The sequence below is a fragment of the Lissotriton helveticus genome, chromosome 3_2 (genome assembly GCF_964261635.1).
Source record: "Lissotriton helveticus chromosome 3_2, aLisHel1.1, whole genome shotgun sequence".
Taxonomy (NCBI): Eukaryota; Metazoa; Chordata; class Amphibia; order Caudata; family Salamandridae; genus Lissotriton; species Lissotriton helveticus.
In genome coordinates, this window is record NC_136062.1 from 332,721,347 (window position 1) to 332,742,717 (window position 21,371).

Sequence of the window (21,371 nt, forward strand, 5' to 3'; positions counted from 1 at the left end):
AAGCTGCACCTCAGGCCTCGTGGGTCTTGGATAACCTGGGAGCAGGTATGCCAATAGTGAGAGGTGGAGGGCCAATGCATAGTGATATACAGAAGGGAGGCCTAAGCCTCCACATGAACGACATACCTAGAGTCTGGACGCAGTCAGTCGGGGTCTCAAGGACCCCCACACAAACGACCAGATCTGGTAGTCGTTGAGGCACAGTGTGGACAAAGGCACCAATATGGGGAGTGTTGGAACTGGCCCTTCTTGCAGGGTCATCCTCAAACTTTTTGCTTCTTCCTCCCTTATTTTTCCTGACCCGTGGCTGTTGGCAATAGGACTCTGCACACTTTACCACTGCTGATCAGTGCTAAAGTGCATATGCTCTCTGTGTAAAGTGTTATTCTGATTGGATATACATGTTTGGCATATTTGTATCACCATGAAGTCACTAGTAAAGTGCACTGAGTGTTCCAGGGCTGGTGATGGCAAATGCTACTAGTGGGCCTGCGATTCAGAAAAGGCGGTGGTGATGAACAGAGTGTCTGAATTAAGCAGACCACTCTTACCCAGTCCAAAGATCAGGGCTTGATCCATCACCGTTATTTAGCTCACTGCCCCATCCCAGCTCAGAACCTGGCTATATGCAAATTAGTCTGTCCCTGGCCCAGTGCATCATGGGAACAGGGCAGACCAAACTACCAAGCCAATTCTTCACCAGAAAGGAGACAAGCTACCGGGGACCGGTTTCTGGCATTTCAGCCTCGTCGGCCCGGCTTGCTTGAATCCTGATGGAGCAGTGAGCAAGGGACTCATGTCTGAGTATACCCTGCCACACCTATAGTGGCCAAAAACGATTCAGAAAAGGGGGTGGTGATGAACAGAGTGTCTGAATTAAGCAGACCACTCTTACCCAGTCCAAAGATCAGGGCTTGATCCATCACCGTTATTTAGCTCACTGCCCCATCCCAGCTCAGAACCTGGCTATATGCAAATTAGTCTGTCCCTGGCCCAGTGCATCATGGGAACAGGGCAGACCAAACTACCAAGCCAATTCTTCACCAGAAAGGAGACAAGCTACCGGGGACCGGTTTCTGGCATTTCAGCCTCGTCTGCCCGGCTTGCTTGAATCCTGATGGAGCAGTGAGCAAGGGACTCATGTCTGAGTATACCCTGCCACACCTATAGTGGCCAAAAACGATTCAGAAAAGGGGGTGGTGATGAACAGAGTGTCTGAATTAAGCAGACCACTCTTACCCAGTCCAAAGATCAGGGCTTGATCCATCACCGTTATTTAGCTCACTGCCCCATCCCAGCTCAGAACCTGGCTATATGCAAATTAGTCTGTCCCTGGCCCAGTGCATCATGGGAACAGGGCAGACCAAACTACCAAGCCAATTCTTCACCAGAAAGGAGACAAGCTACCGGGGACCGGTTTCTGGCATTTCAGCCTCGTCGGCCCGGCTTGCTTGAATCCTGATGGAGCAGTGAGCAAGGGACTCATGTCTGAGTATACCCTGCCACACCTATAGTGGCCAAAAACGATTCAGAAAAGGGGGTGGTGATGAACAGAGTGTCTGAATTAAGCAGACCACTCTTACCCAGTCCAAAGATCAGGGCTTGATCCATCACCGTTATTTAGCTCACTGCCCCATCCCAGCTCAGAACCTGGCTATATGCAAATTAGTCTGTCCCTGGCCCAGTGCATCATGGGAACAGGGCAGACCAAACTACCAAGCCAATTCTTCACCAGAAAGGAGACAAGCTACCGGGGACCGGTTTCTGGCATTTCAGCCTCGTCGGCCCGGCTTGCTTGAATCCTGATGGAGCAGTGAGCAAGGGACTCATGTCTGAGTATACCCTGCCACACCTATAGTGGCCAAAAACGATTCAGAAAAGGGGGTGGTGATGAACAGAGTGTCTGAATTAAGCAGACCACTCTTACCCAGTCCAAAGATCAGGGCTTGATCCATCACCGTTATTTAGCTTACTGCCCCATCCCAGCTCAGAACCTGGCTATATGCAAATTAGTCTGTCCCTGGCCCAGTGCATCATGGGAACAGGGCAGACCAAACTACCAAGCCAATTCTTCACCAGAAAGGAGACAAGCTTCCGGGGACCGGTTTCTGGCATTTCAGCCTCGTCGGCCCGGCTTGCTTGAATCCTGATGGAGCAGTGAGCAAGGGACTCATGTCTGAGTATACCCTGCCACACCTATAGTGGCCAAAAACGATTCAGAAAAGGGGGTGGTGATGAACAGAGTGTCTGAATTAAGCAGACCACTCTTACCCAGTCCAAAGATCAGGGCTTGATCCATCACCGTTATTTAGCTCACTGCCCCATCCCAGCTCAGAACCTGGCTATATGCAAATTAGTCTGTCCCTGGCCCAGTGCATCATGGGAACAGGGCAGACCAAACTACCAAGCCAATTCTTCACCAGAAAGGAGACAAGCTACCAGGGACCGGTTTCTGGCATTTCAGCCTCGTCGGCCCGGCTTGCTTGAATCCTGATGGAGCAGTGAGCAAGGGACTCATGTCTGAGTATACCCTGCCACACCTATAGTGGCCAAAAACGATTCAGAAAAGGGGGTGGTGATGAACAGAGTGTCTGAATTAAGCAGACCACTCTTACCCAGTCCAAAGATCAGGGCTTGATCCATTACCGTTATTTAGCTCACTGCCCCATCCCAGTTCAGAACCTGGCTATATGCAAATTAGTCTGTCCCTGGCCCAGTGCATCATGGGAACAGGGCAGACCAAACTACCAAGCCAATTCTTCACCAGAAAGGAGACAAGCTACCGGGGACCGGTTTCTGGCATTTCAGCCTCGTCGGCCCGGCTTGCTTGAATCCTGATGGAGCAGTGAGCAAGGGACTCATGTCTGAGTATACCCTGCCACACCTATAGTGGCCAAAAACGATTCAGAAAAGGGGGTGGTGATGAACAGAGTGTCTGAATTAAGCAGACCACTCTTACCCAGCCCAAAGATCAGGGCTTGATCCATCACCGTTATTTAGCTCACTGCCCCATCCCAGCTCAGAACCTGGCTATATGCAAATTAGTCTGTCCCTGGCCCAGTGCATCATGGGAACAGGGCAGACCAAACTACCAAGCCAATTCTTCACCAGAAAGGAGACAAGCTACCGGGGACCGGTTTCTGGCATTTCAGCCTCGTCGGCCCGGCTTGCTTGAATCCTGATGGAGCAGTGAGCAAGGGACTCATGTCTGAGTATACCCTGCCACACCTATAGTGGCCAAAAATGATTCAGAAAAGGGGGGTGGTGATGAACTAGTGGGCCTGCAGTACTGATTGTGCCACCCGCAGGAGTAGCTCTAAAATGGTGGCTCAGGCCTGCCACTGCAGTGCCTATGGGCAGTTTAGAACTGCCATGTCCTCCTGGTCAGTGTCCCCACTGACCAGGCCTAACCCTTCCCTTTTTGTGCACATCAGCCACCCCTATGGAAGGCCCAAGGTACCCCTCTGGGCAGGGTGCAGTGTATGTGAAAGGTAGAGCATGTACTGGTGCAGGTAACATGTTCTGGTAGTGAATTACAGCCATTTTCGTTTTTCACTATTGTAAGGCTATCTTGCTCCATAAATTAACATGGGGGATGCTGGCTACAGTGGTTAACAGCATTTCTTCCCATAGAAACAAGATAGGACATAAGTATCTAGTATCCCTGAACTCAGAATTTAATAACACATATTTTAGGAAAGATTGTTTTTAAATCCTGTGTTTGAGAACAGCACTTTTAGAAAGTTGCTGTTCTCTTGTCTGACCCTTCTGTGTGCCTGGGCCTGTTTGTGTATTGACTGTCTGGTTTGAGAGTGACAGGGGCTGGGGAATTCCCCAGGAGGATGGATGAGTCAGCACTAGGCTGAATGACTGCATTTGCAACTGGAGTGGTGGGAGGAGTTAGCACCTGGGCTGAATAGGGCTGTGCCTGCCTTCCACAATGCTGGCTCCACCCCCCTGCTGGGTGGCTGAGGACCCTGCCCCTCACTCTGAAAGGAAAGAAGCAGCCAGCAAAACAAAGTACTCAGGAAACACCCAGAACTGGTTCAGACCGGGCTCAGGGCCCACATGCACCAAGAGAACAAAGACTTTAGGGGTATAAGTACAGGACCCCTGACAACAGAAAATTAGATCATCCTGGAAATCAAGAAGGAACCTCTGCCAAGGAGAAAGCTGACTCTGAAGAAGGAAGATTGTCCTGTTGTTGCTCTGCTGGACTGACCTGCTGTTGCTTTGCTGCCAAGGAGAGGGGAAGGACTTTGCTGTGTGCTGTGTCCCCTGTCTTGAAGGAATCTCCATGGGCCTGAGAAGAGCTGGCTCCCTGTTTTGAAGTCCCAGGAACAAAAGGACTTCACCGTCAGCTTCCCTGAACTCTGCTGAGAGAGTTCTGTCCCTCCTAGAGTGCTTGATCCAGTTGTGGGGCCTCTGGAGGTTGGACCTGTGCTGGGAAGCTTGAAACTAAGCTTGAGTGACTTTTGAAACTGAAAAGTGTCGCATCGCTCGCTTGCGGAGCGCATCCCCGACAGTGCGAGAAGTTTCCCGCCGCTACGGAGGTCGAGATCGTCGCAGCGACGTTGCATCCTTCGTTTGCGGGACGCCCCAGACTGGTGCGGGAGAATCGAACATCGCTGTGAGTATCGTCGCAGAGCCTGTCGTCGCTGGGTGAGAACGCCGCACCGCTTGCTTGCGGACCGCATCACGTCGCTGCGAGTGTCATCGCAGAATCATCGCATCGAGGAGCTGCGAGAGAAAGGATTGCCGCTGGACCGCGCATCGTCGCCCCGGAGATCGTCGCAGCACCTACGAGATCGTCCCATCGTGCCTTTGCGAGAACAGACTTCCAACGGAACCTACGCACCGGAATCCATGCAAGTGGCCTTCCTCCCCATACAGACCGGATTCGTCGCAACACGCCCGCTGCTGCTGCGGGGCTGTCGCATCGCCTCCCCAGGGTCTCAGGAGCAACGCATCACTTGTTTTCCACCGCACCAGCTTCTGCTTTTGGAACTTTGTTGCAACTAAAGGTACTGTGAGTAAACGTGACGCAACTGTGAACTTTTCACGCATCTGTGGTTTATTTTACCGCAACTTGAAGAATTTTAACGCAACCTTAAGAACTCTTTTTGAAACCATATTCTTGAACTGTGTATGTTGGATTTTTGTCGTTTTGGTCTTGTGTAGTTTAGATTAAAAATACCTTTATTTTTCTAAACTGTTGTGGAGTCAGTTTGTGGTGTTTTCACTGTGTTACTGTGAGTGTTGGTACAAATACTTTACGCATTGCCTCTGGTTAGCCTAGACTGCTCGTGCCAAGCTACCTAGAGGGTGAGCAGGGGTTATCTCAGAGGGTTATCTCCTTGCCCTGACTAGAAGCAAGGGTCCCTATTTGGACAGTGGTACCTACCTCTGCCAACTAGAGACCCCCAGATCTAACATTGGTGGTCAGGCGGTGGGATTTGAACTTGTATTTGTACTTGACCCACAGTAATTGGTGTACATCACTAGTGAGTGCAGACCACTACACCACCGCATACTACATTTTTTTATTTTTGGTTCTATTTTTGATCATAACCCTGAAGGAATCCAAGCATCATGTCTCTGAATGGTAAACCAGCAAGTGATGTTGCAGAACTGGAGTTTGATATTGAAATGTTAAGTGATTACAAAGTAGGTCAACTCAGGCAGTTCTGCAGGAACTTTGGATGCCCCATGAAGCGCCGCTCCAAGAAGGAGGAGCTACAGGAGGCCTTAACGGCCTGGTGGGAGACCAAAGAGGCTGGGGAGACAGATGATGCAGAAGTGGATGAGGATGCACAAAGGAATGGTTTCAAGCCACAGGATCTGCCTGTGTCCAGAGCAGCCTCAAGGGCTGGCAGCAACCATTCAGCTGAAAGTGTTTCCCCAAAGGAGTTGGAGGAAAACCAAGGGGCTAGAGATCATAAGTTAGAAATGTTGAGGCTTGAAATGGAGCTGAAGCAAATGGAAAGGGCGGCGGAGGAGAGAAAAAATGCCCGTACCCTGGAGGAATTTAAATTGACCTTGGCCCATGAAGTAAGAATGAGGAAGCTTGAGTTGAAGCTCAAGAGGCGTGAGGCCATGAGGGTCTCAGCTGCAGAAGAAACATGGGTAGCTCAAGAGGTGAGCTTTGCTGAGTTGGAGGTGGAGTCCAGCTCAGATTGTGGCAGCATGGTTATGATATCTAGTGCTGAGAGAAAGGTACAAACACCCAGAGATGTGGTGCCTGACTTGATGGAGGGGGTCGACATACACCGGGGGGTTCAGGTTTATGATGTAGTTCCAGTGGAGTGCAGTGTCCCTGAGGTAGATTGGGGGACTGGCACAGGGGACCATATTCCTAGTGGTGGGAGGGACACTGTACTGACTCTAGATGAGAGGTACAGGGAGAGGGGTTCCCCCATGGTAGAAACCTTGGTGTGTGTGTGTGAAGACCAGCCAGAAGAGTGTGGGTTGTATGACAGAGACAGTCAGATACTGTCTTTCCAGTCTCAGGAGAGTGGTGTGGGGTACTTGTGTGAGGCACTGGAGGGTGAGGCAAAGGGTAACTTGGTTAACAACTGTGGGGGGCTGTGTGATTCATTTGTTGGAGAGCATATTTTAAGTCCCTGTTTTCCAGAGCTATGCCAACACCCGGTGGAGTGTGAGTTCTCTGAGCCCAGAGAGCTTGCGTTGGAGGCAGACCTCTTGGTGGATTCCAGAGAGTCTGAGGAGGCATTGGGGAGTGATCCCAACAGGAGTGGCTTAGGTATCTTCCAGACCTATGAGGTGGAAGCGGTTCAGTGTAGCCCAGTTAGGTCCCAGTGTAGTGGGAGGGGTGTAGGGGCTCATGTCCGGTCTCAGTGGAGAAGGAATGAGTGTGGGACGGTGAGTCTCATGGTGCCCGAAACCCAGTCTCAGGGCCTGGAGGGTTCCTTAAGGGAACACCAGGTTGGTGACTTAGACTGTACTTGTAGGCCATTTGAGGAGGATCTCCTAGTGTCTGGGGAATGGGGAGTGCCTGTAACCAGGCCTCCATCAGTTCTGGTGTCTGGCAATGCCGCTCCATTTAGGAAGGTACCGAAGTCCAGACAGAGGGGTGAGAGGGGGAAGGAGTCCCCAGTGGAAGAACCAGCGGGTCAGGGACCAGTCAGACGGGCTGAGTCCCCAGTGAGTGACCATGGTGATCTCACTTCTGTCCTGGGGGATCTTCCCGCGCTTTCAGGTGGACAAGGGTCGGGAGATCTGCGCCAGGCAGACTGTCACAGGACACATGAGTTGTGTGTCACCCTCAAGGGGGTACTATGTGAGTCCCCAGAAGTCCTGGCATGCCAGGCAAATGCACAACCGCAGGTTTTGGTCCCTGGGTTGGGAGACCAGGTTCAGGATTTGCCTGACCTGGAACGAAGGACATCCGTAACCAGGGTCCTGACCAATATGGTTCCCAGGGGTACCCCTCCAGTAGGGAGGGGGCAGCGCTCTGGAAGGGGGTGCAGAGGGAGGGAGGCCTCGCCTCTGACCCCGGTACAACCTGAGGGGTTAAACCCTAGGTTGGGAGACCAGTTGCTGGAGGGAGGTCCTGAACTGGTAGGAGAGTTGTGTTCTTGGTTGTCTTGGTGGACCGGGTTGCCCCTGGAAGGAGGGCAGGAGTCTCACCCTGGGGGTGGACTGGGCCACACCGTTGTGTTGGCCAGGTGGGTACTATCTACCAGCAGAGGCACCTCAGTGAGTGAAGTCCTGGTGCGCCAGGCAAGTGTTCCACTGCAGGGGTTAGTCCCTGGGTGGGGAAGCCAGGTTCAGGTGCTGTCTGACCTGGAGGCTTTGGAGCCTAGGTTTGAGGGCCAGGTCTGGGGTGTCCCCCCTGACCTGGAAAACCAGTTGCAGGATAGCACCCCTGAACTGGTGGATGAATGGTGCGGGACACCTGCCACAGGTGCCCTGGCTATTCTAGAAGGGAGTACCGCTCCAGGTGGGAGGGTACAGAATCCCAAGGAAGAGGAGGACCGGGTGTGGAGAAGCCCACATCAGCCTCCTGTCCAGCTGCCGGATACAGGTCCGGGACTGGTGGGTCAGTGCCAGAGTGTCAGACCTGACCTGACAAGAGAGGGAGTGGACAAATGGTGCCAAGCACCTGGGGCTACTGCCCCCCACCCTCTGATGCCACAGAGGTTTGAGCGCCCTGAGAGGCATGAGGCCTGGGTCTCATCCCTGATCACTGTTGGTGGTCACTGTGGCTTGATGTTGGTCTGTTGGGACACACCTGTGAGGAAATTAAAGTTAGGTGCTACACAGGTGGTGTCCACAGGTGAGGAGAAGGGTTCCACATGGATTGGCATGGTGGACCCTGAGAGTATGGATAGAGTGATCCAACTGGGTTTAGGATGGCGTAGAACAGGACTGCCCTGCTGAGTGGGCCAGTTTCCGTGTTCTATCGCCTTAAGCAGGGAATACCATTGAGGTATCGTTTGGTCTACCCTAGCTTTAGGCTGGAAGGGGGTTGTGTTGGAACTGGCCCTTCTTGCAGGGTCATCCTCAAACTTTTTGCTTCTTCCTCCCTTATTTTTCCTGACCTGTGGCTGTTAGCAATAGGACTCTGCGCACTTTACCACTGCTGATCAGTGCTAAAGTGCATATGCTCTCTGTGTAAAGTGTTATTCTGATTGGATATACGTGTTTGGCATATTTGTATCACCATGAAGTCCCTAGTAAAGTGCAAAGAGTGTTCCAGGGCTGGTGATGGCAAATGCTACTAGTGGGCCTGCAGCGCTGATTGTGCCACCCACAGGAGTAGCTCTAAAATGGTGTCTCAGGCCTGCCACTGCAGTGCCTATGGGCAGTTTAGAACTGCCATGTCCTCTTGGTCAGTGTCCCCACTGACCAGGCCTAACCCTTCCCTTTTTGTGCACATCAGCCACCCCTATGGAAGGCCCAAGGTACCCCCCTGGGCAGGGTGCAGTGTATGTGAAAGGTAGAGCATGTACTGGTGCAGGTAACATGTTCTGGTAGTGAATTACAGCCATTTTCGTTTTTCACTATTGTAAGGCTATCTTGCTCCATACATTAACATGGGGGATGCTGGCTACAGTGGTTAACAGCATTTCTTCCCATAGGAACAAGTTAGGACATAAGTATCTAGTATCCCTGAACTCAGAATTTAATAACACATCTTTTAGGAAAGATTGTTTTTAAATCCTGTGTTTGAGAACAGCACTTTTAAAAAGTTGCTCTTCTCTTGTCTGACCCTTCTGTGTGCCTGGGCCTGTTTGTGTATTGACTGTCTGGTTTGAGAGTGGCAGGGGCTGGGGAAATCCCCAGGAGGATGGATGAGTCAGCACTAGGCTGAATGACTGCATTTGCAACTGGAGTGGTGGGAGGAGTTAGCACCTGGGCTGAATAGGGCTGTGCCTGCCTTCCACAATGCTGGCTCCACCCCCCTGCTGGGCGGCTGAGGACCCTGCCCCTCACTCTGAAAGGAAAGAAGCAGCCAGCAAAACAAAGTACTCAGGAAACACCCAGAACTGGTTCAGACCGGGCTCAGGGCCCACATGCACCAAGAGAACAAAGACTTTAGGGGTATAAGTACAGGACCCCTGACAACAGAAAATTAGATCATCCTGGAAATCAAGAAGGAACCTCTGCCAAGGAGAAAGCTGACTCTGAAGAAGGAAGATTGTCCTGCTGTTGATCTGCTGGACTGACCTGCTGTTGCTTTGCTGCCAAGGAGAGGGGAAGGACTTTACTGTGTGCTGTGTCCCCTGTCCTGAAGGAATCTCCAAGGGCCTGAGAAGAGCTGTCTCCCTGTTTTGAAGTCCCAGGAACAAAAGGACTTCACCCCCAGCTTCCCTGAACTCTGCTGAGAGAGTTCTGTCCCTCCTAGAGTGCTTGATCCAGTTGTGGGGCCTCTGGAGGTTGGACCTGTGCTGGGAAGCTTGAAACTAAGCTTGAGTGACTTTTGAAACTGAAAAGTGTCGCATCGCTCGCTTGCGGAGCGCATCCCCGACAGTGCGAGAAGTTTCCCGCCGCTACGGAGGTCGAGATCGTCGCAGTGCCTGACGCCGCTGCCAGAGACGTCGCATCCTTCGTTTGCGGGACGCACCAGACCGGTGCGGGAGAATCGAACATCGCTGCGAGTATCGTCGCAGAGCCTATCGTCGCTGGGTGAGAACGCCGCACCGCTTGCTTGCGGACCGCATCACGTCGCTGCGAGTGTCATCGCAGAATCATTGCATTGAGGAGCTGCGAGAGAAAGGATCGCCGCTGGACCGCGCATCGTCGCCCCGGAGATCGTCGCAGCACCTACAAGATCGTCGCATCGTGCCTTTGCGAGAACAGACTTCCTATGGAACCTACGCACCGGAATCCATGCAAGTGGCCTTCCTCCCCATACAGACCGGATTCGTCGCAACACGCCCGCTGCTGCAGCGGGGCTGTCGCATCGCCTCCCCAGGGTCCCAGGAGCAACGGTTCGCTTGTTTTCCACCGCACCAGCTTCTGCTTTTGGAACTTTGTTGCAACTAAAGGTACTGTGAGTAAACGTGACGCAACTGTGAACTTTTCACGCATCTGTGGTTTATTTTACCGCAACTTGAAGAATTTTAACGCAACCTTAAGAACTCTTTTTGAAACCAAATTCTTGAACTGTGTATGTTGGATTTTTGTCGTTTTGGTCTTGTGTAGTTTAGATTAAAAATACCTTTATTTTTCTAAACTGTTGTGGAGTCAGTTTGTGGTTTTTTCACTGTGTTACTGTGAGTGTTGGTACAAATACTTTATGCATTGCCTCTGGTTAGCCTAAACTGCTCGTGCCAAGCTACCTAGAGGGTGAGCAGGGGTTATCTCAGAGGGTTATCTCCTTGCCCTGACTAGAAGCAAGAGTCCCTATTTGGACAGTGGTAGATACCTCTGCCAACTAGAGACCCCCAGATCTAACAGGGAGCATACCTAGAAAGTATGTAAAACCTGGCAGCGTGACCATCCTTGCTGCTTGCACACTGCCCCACATGGAGAATCCCAGATGAGACCATTTCTCAAAGTCGCGTTTGACTTGGGCTAGTAATGGGTCCAGATTTTCCAAGACCATGCCATCTAAGCCCTGTTGACCAGGATACCTAGGTTTTTGAAACATGAGGGCTGCCAATAAAAAGGGTTGGGGTGGAGGCCCGCCTTTGTGGTACCAGCCGAGAGTGGGAGGGCCGCACTCTTGTCCTTGTTCACCTTGTAACCAGTCAGGACCGCAAAGCCATCAATGGTTTATAGAAGGGACAGAAAGGAGCAGTGGAGTTCAGTTAGAGTAAGCAGGACATCGTCCACATAAAGATAGATTTTGGAGTAGCTGTCCACAAGGGGGGCACCCACAATGCTGGGTGAATCACAAATAGTAGAGACCAGCGTTTCCATGAACAAGAGAGAGAGAGGAAGCATCCCTGGGGGATGCCCCTCCAGATCAGGAGAGGGTTAGAGAGGTTCCCTCACAATTAACTTGGTCTGTTGGACAGTCATACAGCAGTTGCACCTTGGCAATAAATTGGTCTCCCAGGCCATATTGTTTGGTGATGGCAAAAAGGTAATACCATTCAATGTGGTTGAATGCCCTTTAGGTGTCTAGGGAGATGGCAATTGCGGCAACCAGTTCCTTGACCATCCAAAGCGTGTGTGCGATTGGTTCTTGGAGGAGCAGCCCGTCATGAAGCCAACCTGCGTGTGGTGACTCAGGGAGGAGATGATCTTGCTCAGGCATGTTGGCAAGACACTGGCCAGGATTTTAATGTTGCAATTTAGCAAAGAGATGGGCCTGTAACTGCCTCTCAGGAGATGGTCTCTTCCAGATTTAGGTAGAACCAAGCTCACTGCCTTGTTGGAGAGAGATCACAGGGAAGTCGTCCACCTCCCGAAAGGCAGTGCAGAGTTTGTCAACCACCTCCTCACCTGACCATCTGCAGAATTTCATGGGTAAGCCGTCCTTGCCCGGGGCCTCATGATAGGGCAGTTTGGTATATGGCAAGTGTTATCTCCTCCTTACTGATCTCCTCCGCCAGAAGCTCCCTGCCCTTGTCCGATAGGTAGGTAAGGTCCACTCGGAGGCCGCAGTTGGGCCGCCAGGAGTTGGTCTTCCTTTTCCCCCTGTTCGTATTGTCATCCCTTCTTCCGTTGCAGTGCATACTCTGCCTTGGAGGTGAAAATGCTTGTTAAGGGCCACGTGAGTCTGTTCTAGACATCTGCGATGGGGCCAAGTGGGATGAGTGCAGTATAGGCAGGTAAGGAATCTATTTCCATCTCGATTGCTGACTTTCTTTGCAAAGTGTTTACCATCATCCTCTGCTCCGGTTGCTATTCAGACGCTTGGAAAGAGGCAATTGTTACACCTCTGCTTAAAAAACTCAATGCTGACCCCTCTGAACTAAAAGATCTTCTCACTATCTCCCTTCTTCCCGACTGCTAACATTCTAAAGAAGTTTATCAACACTGAGTTGATGAATCACTTGGAGTCTAATGAGCTCTTGGAGAAGTCACAAAAAATTTCCGCACCAAATATGCCCTTATTGCGGCCACTGATTACATCCGCATGCAGGTCAATCAGGGTGAGTCGGTAGTGCTGATTAAGCTCGACCAGTCCGCGACCTTTGATGCTGTCTCTACCACCATAATATTTCAAAGTCTGAGATAGGTGGGAATCTCGGGTAGGACTCTGCAGGATCTTCACTCCTTTCTGATAGAGAGAACTAATGTTGTTAGTTGTGGGGGTTTTAGATCCAAGGCTTTTAGCCTACCCTGTGGCATTCCCTAGAGCTCTTTCCTGAGCCCCACTCTCTTTAATGTGTACATGGCCTTGCTGGCTAAGCTGGTAATATCCTTTGTGGCTTAGGTGATCTCCTACACTGACAACACACAGAACATTGTCTCCATCTGTCATGGTCTGCAGTTGGTTGCCGGAAAATTGAACCAGTGGATGACCAGTATAATTAGATGGATGAAAAGTAACCCCTTTGGGATCAATGCAGAAAAAAACGAGGTCCTAGTTTTTGGTCCCCAGACCTCAATCTGGTCAAATGCCGGGTGGTGGGGAGTTTGTGACCCCCTTCCCAGTCCTGCCAAGGCAGTCCAACACTTGGGGGTTATTTTTGGTGCCGGCATAACTTTTGAGGCTCTGGTCAGTCACACGGTCAGTACTTGCTCCTACATTGTGAAGACTCTCAGAAAGGTGCTCCCGTATATGCCATCAGCACTCAACCATCCCACAGTCATCGCACTGGTTACCTCCCGGTTGGACTACTGTAATACCTTGTGTTTGAATACTAGTACGGCCTCCCTGAGCAGGCTGTAGGTCATACAAAATGCGTCCGCTAGGCTGATCCTTAATATCCTGAAAAGGCTTTAAAAAAAGGAGGGGCTTTGCACCCTCACTGGCTCCCTATTAGGAAGCTAATCTTTTGGAAAACGTTGTATACGGTTCATAGGGCCTTCATAATAAAGGTTCACGACAGCTGAAAACCATGTGTAAATGGTACATGCCTGGGAAAACCTTGAGATCTTCATCCCAGAGAAAACTAACCATCCCTAGAGTTCGCAAAGCCATATGAGGCGGCCGCTCATTCTCTGTGGCAGCAGCCAAACTCTGAAACACTCTACCCTCCTCGATCTCTCAAGTGGAATCCCTTCCGGTGTTCAAAAAACTACTGAAGACCTGGCTTTTCTCAGTTTAGTCAGCAGCCTTTCATCCTTTTCCCGTCTGCTCAGCGCCTTGGTACCCTCTGGTTTAGCGTGCTTTATAAATCCCTATCCTATCCTCTCCAGCTCTGTCTCTCTACTGGCCATCTTCTTATTGGCCATGGCAGCGTTTCTCATAGGTTGAATCCTGATAGTTTCCTTCCCGGCAGTCCGGAGTACTCTGAGAGAATCCGCTGAGTTTTTGTTGTCCGGCAGACACATGAGGTTTCAGTTAGGATTTGCCCTGAGGGGTGTGGAATAGATGTACATTCGTGCACCATGGTATACTGCCAAGGGAGGCCAAGCTAATATTGAAGGATAGGAGAACTGGGAAGTGATCAGATAATGCCTCATCCAGGATCTGAGATTCTCTGATGAGCGCCACGGTTTTCTGAGAGATGAGGAAGTAATCCAATCTGGAGAGCGTGCCATGGATGGAGGCATCAAAAGTATACTCTGTATTTAATGGGTGGCTGAGGCGCCAGTGATCTACTTATCCATGAGCCGAAGCCAAGTCACCCAGCAGGGCCCTGTCTTCTTCATTGCCAATATCCAGGGCTCCTGTTCTATCTAGAACCACGCCCTGGTCGAGATTCTAGACTCCACCAATATTGTACTGCGAAGCCCCGATCTCTACGAGTTCATGGTTCAAATGAAGGAAGAAGAAGCATTTCACACCAGTCGGTGCGAACATGGATCCCACGTAAAGGGTACTGTACCTCAGACGCAGTTTGAGAAACACGTACCTGCCATCAGGATCAGTCCATGTTTCATATTGTGAAGGGCAATGATTTTCGAATAAGGATTTTAACTCCACATTTGTGGGGTGACCAGCTATCAGTGGAGGGTGCTATCGCTATGCTGTATTACCCTGCCCACCCAATCTTGACACAGCTTGTCAGACTCCAGGGGTAAAGAGTCAAAATATTGAGTAGAAAATGTCGACTTGCACTAATATCGAGTGCAAAATATTGAAATACATAAATATCAACTGCATGAATATCTTGGTCAAGGACATCGAGTATCATGTAAGAAGTATTGTTTTCTAAATTTTTTAAGTTATTACTATTGTTTGCAGAAATATAGTTGTAAAAAATATTGTTTTATTGGTTAAGGGTATGTATTTTAGTATGTATTTTATATGTATGTGCTCTATTTTTTGTTCTTTACTATATATCCTACATTTTTAGAAGTTATTATTTTATTATTCAATTTTTCTTTTTAGTTCTGTAGTGGGTTGTGGGTTTATAGGGGAATAGGGTGGGAAGTAATTTAATTATAATACATTGAATATTAATTTTTATTTTTTAGAATGTATTTATTTTTTATTTTATAGTGTTTATTGTGGGAATTAATTTATAATTAATAAATCAATAATTGGCTGTTAATCTTTATTGTTTAATTAATTGCTAAAAATGTTAATTGTGTCATGTGTGAAAGGGCCGGTTGTGGGTTGATAGGGGAGTAGGGTGGGAAGTAATTTAAGTATAATTAATTATATTTATTTATATTGTATATTGTTTCATTGTGGGAACTGAGTTGTTATTAATTATTTATGAATTGGTTGTTAATTAATATTAATTTATTGATAACTGTTAATTGCGTTTTTTTTTTAGGAGTGGTTCGTGGATTGATATAGGAGTAGGGTGGAAATTAATTTAATTTTAATACATTTATTAATATTTTGAACATAATATTGCAGTAATTTTGTTTATCGTGTTAATTGTGTTTATCGTGTTAATTGTGTGAACTAATGTATTATTAATTATTTATATTTTGCTTGTTAATTGTATTAATGTATTAATTTTTAATTGATTATGGTAATTGTGTCATGTTTTACAAAATTGCTGATGGCATTTTTAGAGGAGATGGTGGAAGGTAATTTATTAAAATTATTTAATTATTTATTAATTAATGCTATTTAATTAATTAATATTTAAATATGCCAATTCTGTAATATTTTTATGCATGAGCTGTGGGGTTGATGGTGGTACCTGGTGGGAAGTATTTTTTTTAAATAAATTCATGATTTGCTGTTAATTGATTTTAATTTATTAATGTAAAATTAGGTATGGGAATTGTGTAAATATTTGTAGGTGTGTGTTTTGGTATTTATTGGGGTAGTGGGTGGAAAGTAATTTAGTTTAAATGAATTAATCACTACTTCATCATTAATAATCATTTTTATTGATAAATATTTCTGATAAATGTTTAGTTTTTATTTTCTTCGGGAATTTAGGTTCAATAGCTGTATAGTTTGGTTTGTACATTTTCACATTTTGTAATGTGTTTTAAAATTAATAATATTTGTTTAATTGATCATTAATTGTGTTAATAATGGAGGTACACTTTTTTGTTTAATTTAGATGTTTGTTGTAAATTGTGTGGTGTTTATGTAAATGCTATTTTTGGGATTATTGTTATTTTCTATTACAAAATATTTATTTGTTTTCTAAATTTAAAAAAGAATATTCTTATGTCAATTTTAGATTTTTGCTACATTAACATGTTTTTATGTTTTATTAATTTTTATATATTTTTATGTTTTGTTTTTGGGTTTTTTAATGTATTTTGTATTGTAGTTGATATTTTGTTTGTTTTAAATTTGAATTTTGTTCTGTGGGGATACTAATTTATACCCCTTTACTATCCAACAATTTCCCTACTATTGCACTTGCTGTAGTAACAATAGTGATTTTTACCCCTCCGATATCACACAATTTCCCTACTGTTGCACTTCCAGGAGTGGGAATAGGAATTTTCTCTACTCTGCTATCCAACACTTTCCCCACTGTTGCACTCGTTGGAGTTGGAATAGTAAATTAATACCCTCTGCTATCCAATACTTTCCCTACTGTTGCACTCATTGGGGTGGGAATAGTAATTTGTACCCCTGCGCTATCCAATACTTTCCATACTGTTGCACTCCCTGAATTGGGGATAGTAATTGAATCCCCTTTGCTATCCGAAACTTTCCTTACTGTTGCACTCATTGGAGTGGAATTAGTAAATTATTCCCCTCTACTACCCAACAATTTCTCTACTGTTGCACTTGCTGAAGTGCAAATAGTAAATTATTCTCCTTCGCTATCCAACACTTTTTCTACTATTGCACTCACTCGAGTGGGAATAGTAATTTTTACCCCTATGCTATCCAATACTTTCCCTACTGTTGCACTGGCGGGAGTGGGAATAGTAATTTTTATCCCTACACTATCCAACACTTTCTCCACTGTTGAACTTGCTGTAGTGGGAATAGTATTTTTTCCCCTGCACTATCCTACACTTTCCCTAGTATTGCACTCATTGGAGTGTGAATAGTAAATTATTCCCCTCTGCTATCCAACACTTTCCCTACTGTTGCACTCGCTGGAGTGGGAATAGTAAATTATTCCCCTCCGCTATCCAACACTTTCCCTAACGTTGCACTTACTGGAGTGGGAATAGTCTTTTTATAAACTCCGCTATCCAACACTTTCCTTTCTGTTGCACTTGCTGCAGTCGGAATAGTAAATATTTTACCCTTCGCTATCCAACACTTTTTATACTGTTGCACTTGTTGGAGTGGGAATAGTAAATGATTCCCCTCTGCTATCCAACATTTTACCTTCTTTTGCACTTGCTGGAGTTAGAATAGTAAATTATTCCCCTCCGCTATCCAACACTTTCCCTACTGTTGCACTCGCTGGAGTGGAAATAGTAATTCTTCACCCTCCGCTATCCTACACTTTCTCTACTGGTGCACTAAATGTAGTGTAAAATGTAGGTTTAAAAAATATTACATATTTCAATATATATTATATATGTTACATGTATATGTGGGATTGCACAGGAGTGCCCAATGACAACAGGGGGTGGAGCAAGGTGTATATATCAACAGCGAGGCAGGACTGCCTACGCTGCAGCAGAAGAAGCACACGAAGAGGGGCGGTGAAGAAGGCTGACACGCTGAAATGCATTCGCCTGGGACTGTACTTCATTAAAGTGCTTCTTCAACTTTCCCCGTGGGTCACTGCTCTTTCTTTTGGAGGAGGTCGTGGTCACAAATGTATGTGCTTTGCCAGAGCGCATTACAGTGTACCCCCGTCGCACAAGAGGTCTGGTCGCTCTGGCTCGCTCTGTTGAGCATCTTTCCTGAATTGCGGTAGCAATTACGCTCAGTACCCACCACACCGCCAGGAGGAGACGGCGGTTAGGAGGTATTCAAACCTCCTTGTTTGGGTGACATGGATTCCTGTGCTGGCCCCCGCAATGGATTCCTGGCGGCAGGGTTGCGGCGGTCATAAGGGGAAACTGAGGAGGCACTGGACTGTTGGACTGCCCCACCTCCCATATCAATTCTGATGCTGTGCCTGTCCTCGATCCCTACTCCTCAAGTGTCACCCCGCCTGGCATCTCCGGTCCTGAATGGACCTCACAGCGGCATTCTGGGACTTGCAGTCCTTCCACGTGGGATTGCACAGGAATGCCTGTGAGAAGTTGGCTTGATGTATGATGTCCACAGTTCTGTGGGCACCTTGTATCAGTCCAAACAATCCCTTATGGTGGTGGTTGTAAGTCAACCTTAAAGACAAGCTATCCTAGTGGTAGCATGGACTAAGCAGCCTAAAGGCTTAACTCAAGAGGACATGTGAAGCCAACTGTTTTACCATATGCAATTTTGTAATATCAAATGAAAGGACACCACACAAGTTATATATTATAAAAATATATGTATTTATTCTCAGAATAATCCCCACTACACTTTATGAGCAATGAAGCACAAGCGTTTAAACAAAAGCACAATATAACATATGCAAGTTGCACGTTTATGGATGAGGCCGGTGGCCACTCAAACCATATATCAATAAAGTGGAATAACAATCACTAATCGATCCGGGGTAAGGCCTAGGGCCTTGGGAATTGCTTGGACTACACTGGACTAACAGCAGTTAGGACGGGAGTAGCCCGCGGGATTCGGGTGCAGTGCAGGAAGCACACGCACGCACCAATGAAAAGTCAATGGTGCGTAAAAGTTATCGAGTTACAGTTTTTAGAGTCTTCCGACTGGACTAGAAGGACAAAACTTTAGACTTAGACACTAGAGGTGTAACCCACTACAGGAGCACTGGCGTTCAAGAGTTACCTCACCCACAGGAAGCGGGTGCACAGGTGCAAAGATGTGTCGGGTTTCGTCACGAAGATCTAGGGTGCCTGGAGATGAAGATGCTGCAGGCGTCCAGAAGAGAAGTGTCCGGTGCGATCCAAGGGTGTATCCAAGTTGATGGGTACCTGAAAGCAGAGGAGACAGAGTCTGGGTCACTAGCCAGTGACCAGGAAGGAACCAGGAAGGAACCAGGCGATGTCGGGCGCAATCAGGTTGATGTTGGGAGCCTTGTCTCCACTGCCACCTGGACTCTGGGGCACTGAGGATGTCCTGGAGTAAATCACGAACTGTCCTACAAAGTTTCTCGCTGTCGGCAGTGTCGGCTTCCGGATCGGAGTCAACAAACCTTGGCAAAGGCAACCCACGCAGGATTCAAAGAAGGCTTAACACTCGAACCAGCAAGGTCAGAGCAGGTGCTCCTTTTCAGGGGAGCGAGGGCCAATCTAGAGCAACCAGACCAGCTGTGTAAATTCTTAGGTTCGTTGGTTCTGGGGCCACTAGCCAACGGGCAAGCGACCGGACCAACGCGTCAAGTAGAAAAATGCAAACAGGGCCCCACGCGGCACTCGTCGAGTGTGGAGGGGTGAGCTTCGGTGCAAAAGCTGCTCGGGGCTGGAGCTTCTTAAACTCCAATGCACAGCTTCAAGGGAGCCTTGGGTGCTGCATGGTCAGCGCTTCGTTGTTCCTCCAAGATGGCCACTCCCACGCTTCAGGTCGCCTCCACAGGTCTCAGCTTTGCAGGGACTGTGGATCGGGCTGTTATAAGGCAGGCCTGCTGGGTCTTGTTGATCTCTGTTGCTCGAGTTCTGGCGGGAACTGCAACAAAGCAAACAATGAGGTGCTGGATGGTGCCTGTTTGCACAGGGTGGTCACTCCTTGACCACATTGGAGATTCTTCAGTCTTCTACGTCGAGTAGGATGTTAAAGGGTCCAGAGTTTCATTTCATAAGTTTCAGTCAGGATAATCTGATGTGCATTGGCACTGCTCCCACCGATATTCCAAATCTGGGGGCTGGATTACCTGCTAGGTCCCTCCTATGGGTGGGACCCAGGAAGGGGGTGGTTACACCCTTTTCCTTTGTCCAGTTTGCCGCCAGGACTGGGGCTGGATGGCCCCAGAACCGGTTTGACTGGAATCTGCCCAGGGACACCTTGTGTGCCCCAGGCAGTGTCTAGTTTCTTTCAACCCTCCCTGCTACAATCCACTATCTCCTGTCTGGGGTGGTGTGACACCTCCCTGTGACAGGAGATCCTTTGATCAAGCATCCTCTGCCGAGTTTCGGTCAGCAGCAGGAGGCCAGACTCGTGTCTGTGGCAGCAGCATCCATTTTGTGATGCTGGGGCTCTGGTTAGGATTAACCGCGTTTTCAGTAAAGTAACATGTCTTCGCCCTCTAGAAGGTTGGAATGCTACCCCCGTCGCCAGAACTGGCGAGGGGGTAGTATTCCAAAGTGTATGACACCAAACACGACATGTTTTGATAAAGCCAAACCAAAGTTAGCATTAACCGCAAGGATGATAATGCACTTAAGAGTATATGGTATGGCAGTATCACTGGAACAGCAGTAAGGAAATGGTTCCAAACACTGCAGACCGGCTCAGCTCATGCTAGAGCACCATCTCACATAAAACCAAGCACTCTGCCTCCAGGATTGTAAAGGCCTGCCATAGGAGTGACTTATAGGTATATATGTGTCCAGATATAGGTTTAGATATAGGTATACTATATATAAGCAAGGGGTGATTACACCACCTTGCCCCAGCTGTGTGAACAGCCAGTTGTGTCGATTTAAGTACCAGCCAGGGGTGGCAAAAGATATGCTGCAGCCCCTGGTAGGCCTTGGATGCACCTATGCCCTGAGCACCTATAGTGCATGGTACAGGGACTGACAAGGTGTCCAGTACCAAATTGGTTATGTACCTCTAGTCGATGTCTGTGAATTTAGAGAGAGAACAGAAGGCTGTGGGTCTGATTAGCAGGCCCACAGCCACATTAAGTCAAAAACCAGTGAAGCAAAAAGCAAAAAATTGGGGTGACCATAGGATAGCAGACCCTACTCTCCTACAGTGCCCAATGACAACAGGGGGTGGAGCAAGGTGTATATATCAACAGCGAGGCAGGACTGCCTACGCCGCAGCAGAAGAAGCACACGGAGAGGGACGCTGAAGAAGGCTGACATGCCGAAATGCATTCGCCTGGGACTGTACTTCATTAAGGTGCTTCTTCAACTTTCCCCTTCGGTCACTGCTCTTTCTTTTGGAGGAGGTCGTGGTCACAAATGTATGTGCTTTGCCAAAGCGCATTACAGTGTACCCCCGTCGCACAAGAGGTCTGGACGCTCTGGCCCGTTCTGTTGAGCAACATTCCTGAATTGCGGGAGCAATTACGCCCAGTACCCAACACAACGCCAGGAGGAGACGGCGGTTAGGAGGTATTCAAACTTCCTTTTTTGGGCGACATGGATTTCTGTGCCGGCCCCCGCAATGGATTCCTGGCGGCAGGGTTGCGGCGGTCATAAGGGGAAAC